Source organism: Salvelinus namaycush, chromosome 2, assembly GCF_016432855.1.
Source record: "Salvelinus namaycush isolate Seneca chromosome 2, SaNama_1.0, whole genome shotgun sequence".
NCBI lineage: Eukaryota > Metazoa > Chordata > Actinopteri > Salmoniformes > Salmonidae > Salvelinus > Salvelinus namaycush.
In genome coordinates, this window is record NC_052308.1 from 45,151,060 (window position 1) to 45,163,278 (window position 12,219).

Sequence of the window (12,219 nt, forward strand, 5' to 3'; positions counted from 1 at the left end):
TCAGCATTGCTGTGTGCTGCTGGTTATAACATGGCAATAAAGAAGAGAGAGAAAAGAGGGACCAGTTTAATGTTTTAAGTGGGATGCTGCAGTTTTGCACATTATTTATTTTTCTTTATGGTGCAATATTCTATTATTATGTTCAAATTGTATTCGTTTTGAATTGTTACATTTATATGCACTTTGTTTGTATCCATTAAAAAGTTATACTTTAAATGCAAATGTTTAATAGCATTCTTTTTCATAACAAATCAATGCATTTTTAAATACATTGTGGTTAAGGTAGAGTATGATTTCATTTAATCATTTAATTCAAATTGTTTTAACACCAATCATAGTCAAACTATCCCAAACTGTTTGACTTGAAAAAATTAAAAACATATATTTTTTTACAGAGCCGTTTGGGAGCCAAAAGACCGGGCTCTTTTTGGTGAGCTGAGACAAACGAGCCGGCTCACTGAATGCCCATCACTACTGAGCCGGAATGCCCATCACTACTGGGATGCCTTTGTCCCATCACACACTAACGACTCCTGTAGCGGGCCGGGCGCAGTGCACGCTGACACGGTTGCCAGGTGTACAGCGTTTCCTCCGACACATTGGTGCGGCTGGCTTCCGGGTTAAGAGGCCATCGTGTCAAAAAGCAGTGTGGTTGGGTTGTGTTTCGGAGGACGCACGGCTCTCGACCTTCGCCTCTCCAGAGTCCGTAAGGGAGTTGCAGCGATGAGACAAGACTGTAACTACCAATTGCATACCACGAAATTGGGGAGAAAAAGGGGTAAAAAAAAAAGCTCACCTGATTCAACTAATCATCAAGTTGAGGGCTCCCAAGTGGCGCAGCGGTCTAAGACACTGCATGTCAGTTCAAGAGGCGTCACTACAGTCCCTGGTTTGAATCCAGGCTGTGTCACATCCGGCCGTGATTGGGAGTCCCAGAGGGCGGAGCACATTTGGCCCAGCGTCGTCCGGGTTTGGCCAGGGTATACCGTCATTGTAAAGAAGAATTTGTTCTTAACTGACTTGCCTAGTTAAATTTAAGTTTTTTTTTTGTAAATTAACGAGTTGAATCAAGTGAGTTTGTCTGGGGCTACAACAAAAATGTGTGCTGTTGGGGATACTGGAGGAATGGAGTTGGGAAATACTGCTCTAAGAGAACCCGAGATCAATCTGAATAGTTGCAAACCATATGATGTGAGATTCTGTTGGCAAGTGGAGTCTAATTCCTTTTTTGTTTCAAAGCATGTGTTGAGGAGCACTGACCAGCACCTCTCCTGACCTGCATCGCAGCTCACACTGGAGGCATTAACGTTGTCCCACATTTTGAAAACTCCAATGTAGGAGGCTCTGTAAACATCAATGTCACTTTGCAAGCTCAGATGAGAGGTCAGTTGTTTGGTGCTCTTATGTACAGAATTGATCAGTTTCTCACAGCAGAAAAATAATCCTTCAGCAACAGGAAATGTGAATTATTGTGTGGATTATAATTAATGGACATTTTTGTAGGGGTTGATATTTTGTAGTTGGGGCAAATAAAGTCTGGAATTGTAAAGTGGAAATTACAAACTTTGGAAGCATTTTTAAACCTTGAATACACTACAAGTTTGCAATTCCCGCTGTGCAGGAAATTTCAAGCAGCAAAAGGGTGAACAAATTAAGATCCTACACCTACAGTTCTAGTCATACGGATGGCACTATTCAATCAGTCACACAAAGAACTGTACAGTAGATATTATGTGCTGTATGGAGCTTAAGCCCTAATTGTCTTTTTCATTATATTTCCAGAAGACACATCCCAGGCTGCACAAAGCAGTGTCAGAAAACAAGGGTAAGGTGCCAAATATTTAATTTTTTTATGAAGGGAAGAAAAACTGTATACTCCATCTAAAGCCTTATTGTCTTTTCCACAATATACTTTGTTAGTATTTATGTCATGTAAAATTAAGAACCCATCATGGTAGTACTTTATAATAACACCTGGTAAAAAAACTTTTATAATGGATTAGTTAATAGTTTATTCATCATTTATTAAGCATTATTCCTACATGTATACATTTTTGTAAGATATTCATAAACAGTATTTTATCAACACTGTTATAAATGATTTATTCATGATTGAGATCCATTTTAAAGTGTTTGATAATTGTATTTTCATACTTTCTAAATAATTTATTGACCAGATATAAATGACTTGTTATTGCAATTACAAACCATAGCTAGCTAAAGTAGGACAGCGTGGAGTAGCTAAATTAGTTATTTGAGTGAATCCAGAAAAGGACACTTATTGCATTTCTTTCTTTTGTAACCTTATCAGACATTTATCCAACATATTAGCTCAACACAAATCCTCAGATGTTTCCTAATCACACAAAATTGAATTGAATTGTCATTTGGTTACATTTAGCACTATACTAATGGTGTCCCAGATTATCTAACCTGCTGTCCCAGTCTACCAAATGCGATCTGAAAATAGGGTTTTGACCCAGCGTACACAAATGGCTGTGTCATGCCTCCTGGGAATATGATATAAAAAATAATGTGTGTGTGATTAGGAAACATCTTCAGGATTTCGGGAAATGTTTCATGTGTTGGGCTAATATGTTGGATAGATGTCTGAAGAGGTTACAGAAGACAGAAATGTCCCACATATTCCGAATTCACTAATGATTAATGAGTGTGTTTTATAAATATTTATCATCAAAACGTACTAATACATTCTGCAATTGATGACTGATAGGGTTACTTACAAAGCATTTGCTAATCATTAGTTAAGTCTTTTGCAGGCAATGATCTAAAGTGAGGACTATCTATACCTTATAAAACCCTAAGGCTGGCCATGCCAGCAGTAGCTGATGCTCCACAAAGGGCTCAAAATGACCTGAAATATGCCTATTTCAGGTCATTTTGAGCTTATCAACAGTAAAAGAATATGGACACAACACCGAAGGCGCGGAAGACACATTTCAGTTGAAGACATTCAGTTGTATTTTCGGCTGGCGCTAAGAAGGCGCAAGTGTTAAACGCACGTTAGTTTACAATTTTGTCATGTAAAAAACTGGTGCACTAGCATTTTCCACCCCTTATGCCAGGTTCGGCACTGAACCTGTCGGGAAAAACCCTCCGTTGTTTATGTTGTCTTAGGCCTAATATTATATGCCCACGGGGAGCAATTATGGTGCCTGTAGACATAACTTGTTTTAAAATTGTCTCATTTTATTAGAATTTGATTAGAACTATTATCTGTCTTTTTTAGGTCTTATCAATATTGAATGTAATCTTGCTCATTGATAACATTTGGCATTTTCATGGCTCAGACAAAAAAAGCTTTTTACAGTAGGCCTATGTCTGTGTGAATCAGAGGAGGCTGATGGGAGGAGCTATAGGAGGATGGGCTCATTGTAATGGCTGGAATGGAATGGATGGAACGGTATCAAACACATTGTTCCATTAATTCCATTCCAGACAATAAAATGAGCCCTTCCTCCTATAGCTCCTCCCACCAGCCTCCTCTAGTGCAAATGCTATGTTTAACAATATATTTCCAAAATGAAGCCATGCAATTACTTAGAACAATGTGGACTCCAAACATGTTCAACATATTCAGCAAATATGGGATAGGCCTACTTTTATTTCTGTAGGCTATTTAACAAACTAGGCTATAATGGACTAACATTCGAATTGGAGTTGATGACAACGCAATACATAAGACCGTAAATACACAACTTAATGCAACCACATATTTAGCCATGGAGCACGTTCTGGCACACCTACAACTTGTTTATTCATCAAAACCCAGCCCTTTCGCGCCACCGCCAGCTACTGCGACCATAAACCTATAGCGCATAAAATTACCATTGCATTAGGTTTGTTAAAATAGAGCCCGAATGTTAAAGGAAATATTAACATTTTATTTACATCATCCAGATGTAGCAAAGAAAACAACACATTTTCTTTAACATTCTGTGTTGTGTCCGTATTGTTTTACTGTTAATAAATGTGGCATGTTTTAGGTCATTTTCAGCCCTTGGTGGAGGTGCTACTAGAAACCATATAAATGATTTTATTATTCATGAATACATCATTTATAACAGTATTTATGAATTGAAAAAAAATACAGTTTATGAATAGCTTACTAACATGTTTAAATGTAGGAATAGCTTAATAAATGATGAATAAACTATTTACTATTTATCATAAAGTGCTACCCTTGTCATGTATTTGTGTGTGTGCAATTGTGGTTAGAACGCTCTCCCTTCCTCCCTCTCACTCTCTCTACAGTGAGTTGGGGGTCATCCATAATGCCAGCCATCAGTGTCCGGAGGCCTAAAACACATCCTTTCTGAAGCGCACTACCACACAAACTTGGACGCTTTATGGTGTTTCTCCCACATCCACTCATAATGCATTTAAATCAACAAAAAATGAAACTTAATTGACTCTTCTTTTTTTTTTTTTTTAAGATGAAAACTACTGAAACAAGAAAGACATTTCAATGAACATTTTACCTTGTAGAGTAGCTAATGAGTAATAAGTCTCATAAGTATTCAGTTTGATGATTGTGATGATTGTAAGGTACTAGATTGAGGGCAACATTTTCATAGTGCAAAACATTGTGCAGATCGCAGAACTCATTAATCTTATTGTAATCTGGCAGTGTGATTTCATTTGAAACAATTTTTAAAATGTGCCTTTGTAAAGAGGCGACTTTATGCATTGCTCAGTTTACTAAACTCTAGTTAAATAATCGCCTCTTTCTAATGCACATTGTTAAAGAAATGTTCAAGGCAGATTATCCTACACTAGCAGTATTGGAAGACTGCTGGGTATATAAACAATATCAAAAGAGGGTATTTGGCCCAGTGATTGGGAAAAGGGTAGATGAATATGGACTCCGGGACCTTGATATAGGGCCATCTGTGGCAATAGGAAATGTGCCACCATGGTTTTATACAAAGCCATATGTTAATCTTAGCCTGATCAAAGAAAATAAACAGTGGTTTGAAGAAAATATAGGAACAATAGTGGATCAATATATTGGTAACCAGTTTTATTCTTGCTTGGCAGTGTACACAGATGGTTCAAAGGAGTTCACGAATGGGAAGACTGGAGCGGGTGTATTCCTGATTTCAATGTTAATCCATGCAACAAATTATTTATCTCTATATGCAACAGAAATGGTTGCTATAATTGTTGGATTGCAATGGCTAGAGGAGGGGCAACCAAGAAGAATAGTAATATGTTCAGGTTCTACATCAGTTTTGTGCAGTTTAAGATCTGGGAAATTAGAACGTGAGGATTTATGGATAGAAATAATGACGATGTTGTTAGGGTTAACAAGAAATGCGATAGAGGTTTTGTTGGATTCCTGCTCATACAGGAGTCAATGGGAATGAAATAGTAGATAAAATAGCAAAGAAAGCAGTGAAAAATAATTTTGTGGATATAGGCCTACAGGTGCAATTAGGGAGAGGAGAGTAAAACATTCATATCAAACACTTGGATTGCTGTCAGAGGCAATGGGATGCAAGTGGTAAAGGGGAGACAGTTTTATAGAACAAGGAAATCTGTACGAGAGAAAATGTAATGGGAACAGAAAAGAGGACATTATGTTGTCTAGGATGAGATTAGGACATATGGTATTGAATTATTCTGAAATTGATAGGGAACCATGGTACTGGTATGTGAGATGGGCGTATGGTAAAAGAAACGGTTGAACATGTAGTATTATGTTGTGAATTGTATGATGTAGAGTTAGTTTGCTAGGGTCAAGGGGTTGGACGGGGATGGGATTTGGGTGGGGGGATGGAAGTAAAGGTTTGTAGGGCTTTATTTGATTTGGTTAGAAACACAGGGTTAGATAAGAGAATATCGATGTATTGGGAGGCTGTGACCGGTCTCACACTCCAGTACAGTAGGTGGCGGTGTATGCACCTTTCAGTTGGCTGCAATCCTCCAATACAATTTAAAGAAGAAACCTTTCCAAGTAAATCACAAGGCAATATTAAAACAAGGTTAACATTATTTTCTGCACTTTGCACAATGCTTTTGCACTATGGAAATGTCACCCCGAAAGATTTATCTTTATTTATTTTTGGCTTTTATATTCCTTTTCCTTGCAGTGGATGATGTGATGCAGAGAGTTAAAGAGGAGCATAAAGCCAGTCGGAAGGAGAAGTTTCAATTTGTTTTCGAGGGAAACACAGACTATGAAACTCCTCTCGAACGGATCTACACCAAGCTCTATATCACAGGGGGAGAAAGTCAAGGGGTGAATGATGAACATGAAGTGTGGCAGATTGAGAAAAGATCCAGGAGTAAAAAAGCAACAGACACTCCAATCAACTGCAATGACATCTTCAAACCCTTACCTGGAAAAGACCGACCCATCAGAACTGTAATGACCAAAGGCATCGCTGGAATCGGAAAAACGGTCTCTGTGCATAAGTTCATCCTAGACTGGGCAGAAGGAAAAGCCAATCAGGATGTGGATTTCGTCTTTGTTCTTCCTTTCCGTGAGATTAATTTGATCAAAGATGACCAGTACAGTCTTTCTGAACTTCTGAATGACTTCCACCCTGAACTTGCAGAGATAGAAGACACAAAGACATTTGCTGCTTGTAAAGTTCTGTTCATCTGTGATGGTCTGGATGAAAGCCAACTTGAATTGGATTTTCATAAAAACAAGAGGTTGACTGACGTTACAAAGACCTCATCAGTGGATGTGTTGCTTACAAACATTATCAAGGGGAATCTTCTTCCCAAAGCTCTCCTCTGGATAACATCACGACCAGCAGCAGCCAATCAGATTCCCCGTAAGTGCATCAACCAGGTGACCGAAGTACGGGGTTTCAATGACCCACAGAAAGAGGAATATTTCGGGAAAAGAATAAGTGATGAGAACCTTGCCAGCACAATAATCTCACACCTTACAACATCAAGGAGTTGCTACATCATGTGCCACATACCAGTCTTATGTTGGATTTCTGCCCAAGTCCTTGTACAAATGATGTGGACAAATGAGATTGGAGATATCCCAACAACTCTGACTGAGATGTACACTCACTTTCTACTCATTCAGACAAACCTGGCAAATGAAAAGTATCAGGGGCGAAATGAGGCAGATGCACAGAAGATCTTGGAATCAAGTAAAGACTTCATTCTAAAACTGGTGAGGCTAGCATTTGAGCACCTGAACAAAGGCAATCTCATGTTCTACGAGAAGGACCTGAATGAGTATGGCATTGATGTCAGTGAAGCTGCAGTGTACTGTGGGTTGTGCACAGAAATCTTTAAAGAAGAGTCTGTGTTGTACAAAAAGAAGGTATTGCTTTGTGCATCTGAGTATCCAGGAGTTCTTTGCTGCTCTGTACGTGTTCCACTGCTGTGTGACAAAGAACGTCAAGGAGCTGGAGCCTTTCCTGAAAAATTTGCCAAAAGAATGCCCCTTGGATGAGCTTTCCTTGCACAGGCTTCTGCAGATGATAGTTGTTAAAGCCTTGCAGAGTAAGAATGGACACCTGGACCTGTTTCTCCGATTCCTTGTTGGCATCTCACTGGAGGCTACTCAGGAACTCCTACAAGGCCTCCTGCCACAAAGTGAGAATGGCTGTGAGTCTGTTGAGAAAATGAGGAAATATTTTAGGGATCAGGATGTTTTATTAGGGGATTACTCACCCGAAAGATTCATCAACCTTCTCCAATGCTTGACTGAGATGAAAGACAATTCAGTACAAGAAGACATTCTAAAGTACCTTAAGTCAGAAAATAGATCAGAAACAGAACTGTCGGCTCCTCATTGCTCAGCACTGGCTTATATGCTTCAAATGGAGGTGGAGGATAAGTTGGACATAAATAATTACAACACGAGTATCACAGGTCATCTGAGACTGCTTCCAGTTGTGAGAAACTGCAGAAAGGCAATGCAAGTATTAATGCAGAATTCACACATACCACATCATTATAAATAAGTATTTATCCAATTTTTATGATATGCAACTTGTTCAGATTTGTATTATCATAAATTGACATTTTTGCAATGCGGAGGTCCTTTTTTTTAATACCTTTTTAGTTAGAAGCACTGGGATTTCATTTCTCAATGGCTTACCTGGAAAATCCAAATAATTCACAATACAGTGGTTAAGAGACCCTGACGTAACATAACATCGCAGGTTATATGAGTTGTATTTTCTCTATTCTTGCAGATTGTCTGGCATTGTACTCACAAGTCAGTGCTTTGAATTGCTGGCCTCCATTCTCCAGTTTGCAGACTCACCCCTGAGAGACCTGGACCTGAGTAATATTGCGTTTCATGACAAAGAGCTGTTATTCTTTGCTGGATTGAAACCTCCACACTGTAAACTGTAAACACTAAGGTCAGTTATTTTGGAGAGGTCCAGATAAGATATCATGATAACAACCCAAAGAATGACTAACAAACTGTTCAACAAAGTTTCAAATTGTCACCCTGAGAGCATGTTTTGAGAAATCAAACAGTAATGGGCACGCACAGTAATGAAAGCATGTCATTAAATGTGTACATGCTTTGTGTTCATGTTCACTTCACACAGATGCTTTCTTTGCTGAAATAAATCAATAATAGAGTAAGACGACCTGTTTTTAATCACTTGATGTCTCTTTCTTTGTAGACTCTCAAGCTGTAAATTCACAGAAACGTCTTGTACGTCTTTGACTTTGAACAAAATGTGGAAAAAGTCAAGGGGTCTGAATACTTTCCGAAGGAACCGTATAGTCTAAGGCCTTCTCTGAAGGCTTTCAAGACCCTGCACTCAACCTCCAGCAGTCTGGTTGTAAAATCATGACCTCTCGCTGCAGTCTGTCATTCTGCAGCGTCACAGAGGAAGGCTGTGCTTCTCTGGCTTCTGCTCTGAGGTCTAACCCTTCCCATCTGAGAGAGGTGGACCTGAGCTTCAATCACCTAGGAGACTCAGGAGTGAAGCTGCTCTCTGCTAGACTGGCAGATCCACACTGTAGACTGGATAAACTCAAGTATGCTAACTGTGCAAAACTTGTCTTGGGTCCCACTCTCCAGATTTCTATGAAATATTACCTATAATTACAGTAGATTTGAAATAGATTTCCTTCCAAAACAGTGTCATTAAGTAAAAAGTTGCTTTTCTATATACCCCTGCCTGACTTGTTCATCATCAACAGAATGGTTCTGGGCATATACCAGTCATTATAAACATTCATGACAAGTAAACAGCTGTGCAGCTTTCTACAGCTACTGAATATAATGAAGCATCTACGACTTTTGTAATGATATACTTTGTTTGTGCACCAGTCTTGTAACCACTGCCATAACTGACTGTTTGAGGAATCACTGCATTTCTCTTGTTGGTCTGAGAACAGACCGGTCCTGATATTGTGTTGCTTCATTGCTGCTCTACATACTGTAGCAAACGGCAACATCCGGGACTCAAACCAGGGTCTCCCAGCCCGTAGGCAAACCTGTAAACAACTACTCCAATAGGGTTAACCCAGTTGAGGTAGATTCGAATGAGTCTAATACCTAGGCAAGTGTCCTTACACCACAGGCGGTGTCCGTCACTAACCATTATTTTGCCTCTCCTACAGTTTGAACCAAAATGAAGAGTTGTGGATTAAACCGGAGCTGCTTAAGAAGTGTAAGTGTCTTTGCTAATGATATTGCAATTCAATACAACTGCTATTGACCCGCTGGTTATGATAAGATTCTCTCTCCTTTGACTTCTCTTGCTTGTCCAGATGCCACTGAAGTCACGCTGGACCCAAACACAGCAAACAAATATATCTCACTGATTGGAGAAAACAGAACGCTGACATGGGTGGATGAAGAACAGATATATCCTGATGACCCACAGAGATTTGAGGAAATGCCACAGGTGCTGTGTAGAGAGCCTCTGACCAAACGGCATTACTGGGAGGCAGATTTGATTGGGAATTGTGACATAGGAGTGGCATATAAATGTATTAGCAGGTGGGGAAAGGCAACAGATTGTAAGCTGGGAGCCAATGACAGGTCTTGGTGTATGTTCTTCGAAGAAAAGAACCGTTACCTTGCCCGCCACAATAATAAAGAGAATCATATTCTTTACCCAACCACCAGACCCGATCCCCAGAGAGTAGGAGTGTATCTGGACTGGCCAGATGGCACTCTGTCCTTCTACAGTGTCTCCTCTGACACCATGACCCACCTGTACACATTCCAGGCCACATTCACTGAGCCCCTCTACCCAGCTTTTGGGGTAACTCATCCGTGTCCCTTGTGGTTACCAGTAGTCCAGTGCCAGCTGAAAATCCTGCATAGTCTTGGATAAGGTACAATTCCTTATGTTGGAGGGTATTTTGTTTCACAGCCTTTTCTATTACATTTTCATGACTGAATTTGAATGATGGAAAAGTTGAAGGGGACATTATTTTTTCCATCATTGACAGTTAGCTTGTAACTTTGGGTTTAAAATAAAGAACAACTGTTGGTTGTTGTTGCATTCATATAAACGTAATGAATTAAATGGTAATTTGGTGGTGTAAAGTTCTTTCATATGACAGTGACAAGGGTTTTAATTTGCCTATGATTTGGCCATGTCTGTTTGTAAATAAATATTTGTGTTATCTCATAGCATATGCACAGTGTAAACCACTAGCAAACTTTTCTGCCTGTTTGTCAAAATGCATATTAAGATTTTTTTGGAATGGATTAAAAGACACTTGCTTCTATTTGAATTATCCCCTTGATTTCAAGTGTTGACAATCAGTAGACAGTGTTAGAATCACAGAATCTTTAGCTCCCACTAACCCAACCCAGTGTTGGCATGGTGCTGAAATTCAACAGTTTTTGTGCATGCAGCATGACACACACAAACTGCAGGAGCAGACATCGCTGTCAGTGCATTCGGAAAGTATTCAGACCCTATCACTTTCCACATTTTGTTACATTACCATCTTATTCTAAAATTGATTAAATAAAACATTTTCCTCATCAATCTACACACAATACCTGATAATGACAAAGTGAAAACATGTTTTTTGAAATTTTAGCACAGAAATACCTTATTTACATAAGTATTCAGACCCTTTGCTATGAGACTTGAAATTTAGCTCAGGTGCATCCTTTTTCCATTGATCATCATTGAGATGTTTCTACAACTTGATTGGAGTCCAGCTGTGGTAAATTCAATAAATTGGACATGATTTGGAAAGGCACACACCTGTCTATATAAGGTCCCGGAGTTGACAGTGCATGTCAGAGCAAACCAAGCCACCAGGTCAAAGGAATTGTCTCTAGAGCTGCGAGACAGGATTGTGTCGAGGCACAGAGCTGGGGAAGGGTACCAAAAAATGTCTGCAGCATTGAAGGTCCCCAAGAACACAGTGGCTTCATCATTGTTAAATGAAAAAATGTGGAACCAAACTGAGCAATAGTGGGAGAAGGGCCTTGGTCAGGGAGATGACCAAGAAACCAATGGTCACTCTGACAAAGCTCCATCTCTGCAGCACTCCACCCTTCAGGCCAGACAGAAGCCACTCAGTAAAAGGCACATGACCGCCCACTTGGAGTTTGCCAAAAGGCACCTAAAGGACTCTGCGACCATGAGAAACAATATTTTCTGGTCTGATTGTCAAAGACTCCAGTCACCCAAGTCATAGACTGTTGTCTTTGCTATCGCACGGCAAGCGATACCGGAGCGCCAAGTCTAGGTCCAAAAGGCTCCTTAACAGCTTCTACCCCCAAGCCTTAAGACTGCTTGAACAATTAATCAAATGGCCTACCAGACTATTTGCATTGACCCCACCCTCCATTGTTTTTACACTGCTGCTACTCACTGTTTATTATCTATGCATAGTCACATAACCCCTACCTACATGTACAAATTACCCCGAGTAACCTGTACCCCTGCACATTGACTCGATAGTGGTACCCCCTGTATATTGCCTCAGTATTGTTATTTTATTGTGTTACTTTTCTAATATTTTATTTTTTACTTTAGTTTATTTTGTAAATATTTTCTTGACTCTTCTTAAAACTGCATTGTTGGTTAAGGGCTTGTAAGTAAGCAATTCACGGTAAGGTCTATTCGGTGCATGTGACAAATAAAATTTGATTTGATGAAACCAAGATTGAACTCTTTTGCCTGAATGCCAAGCGTCACATCTGGAGGAAACCTGGCACCATCCCTACAGTGAAGCATGGTGGTAGCAGCATCATGCTGTGGGGATGTTTTT

General features: G+C 39.6%; 1 pseudogene; it reads left to right on the plus strand.

Moving 5' to 3' along the window:
• Positions 1 to 5,868: 5,868 nt before the first annotated feature.
• Positions 5,869 to 10,313, plus strand: LOC120021880 (annotated as a pseudogene).
• Positions 10,314 to 12,219: the final 1,906 nt, after the last annotated feature.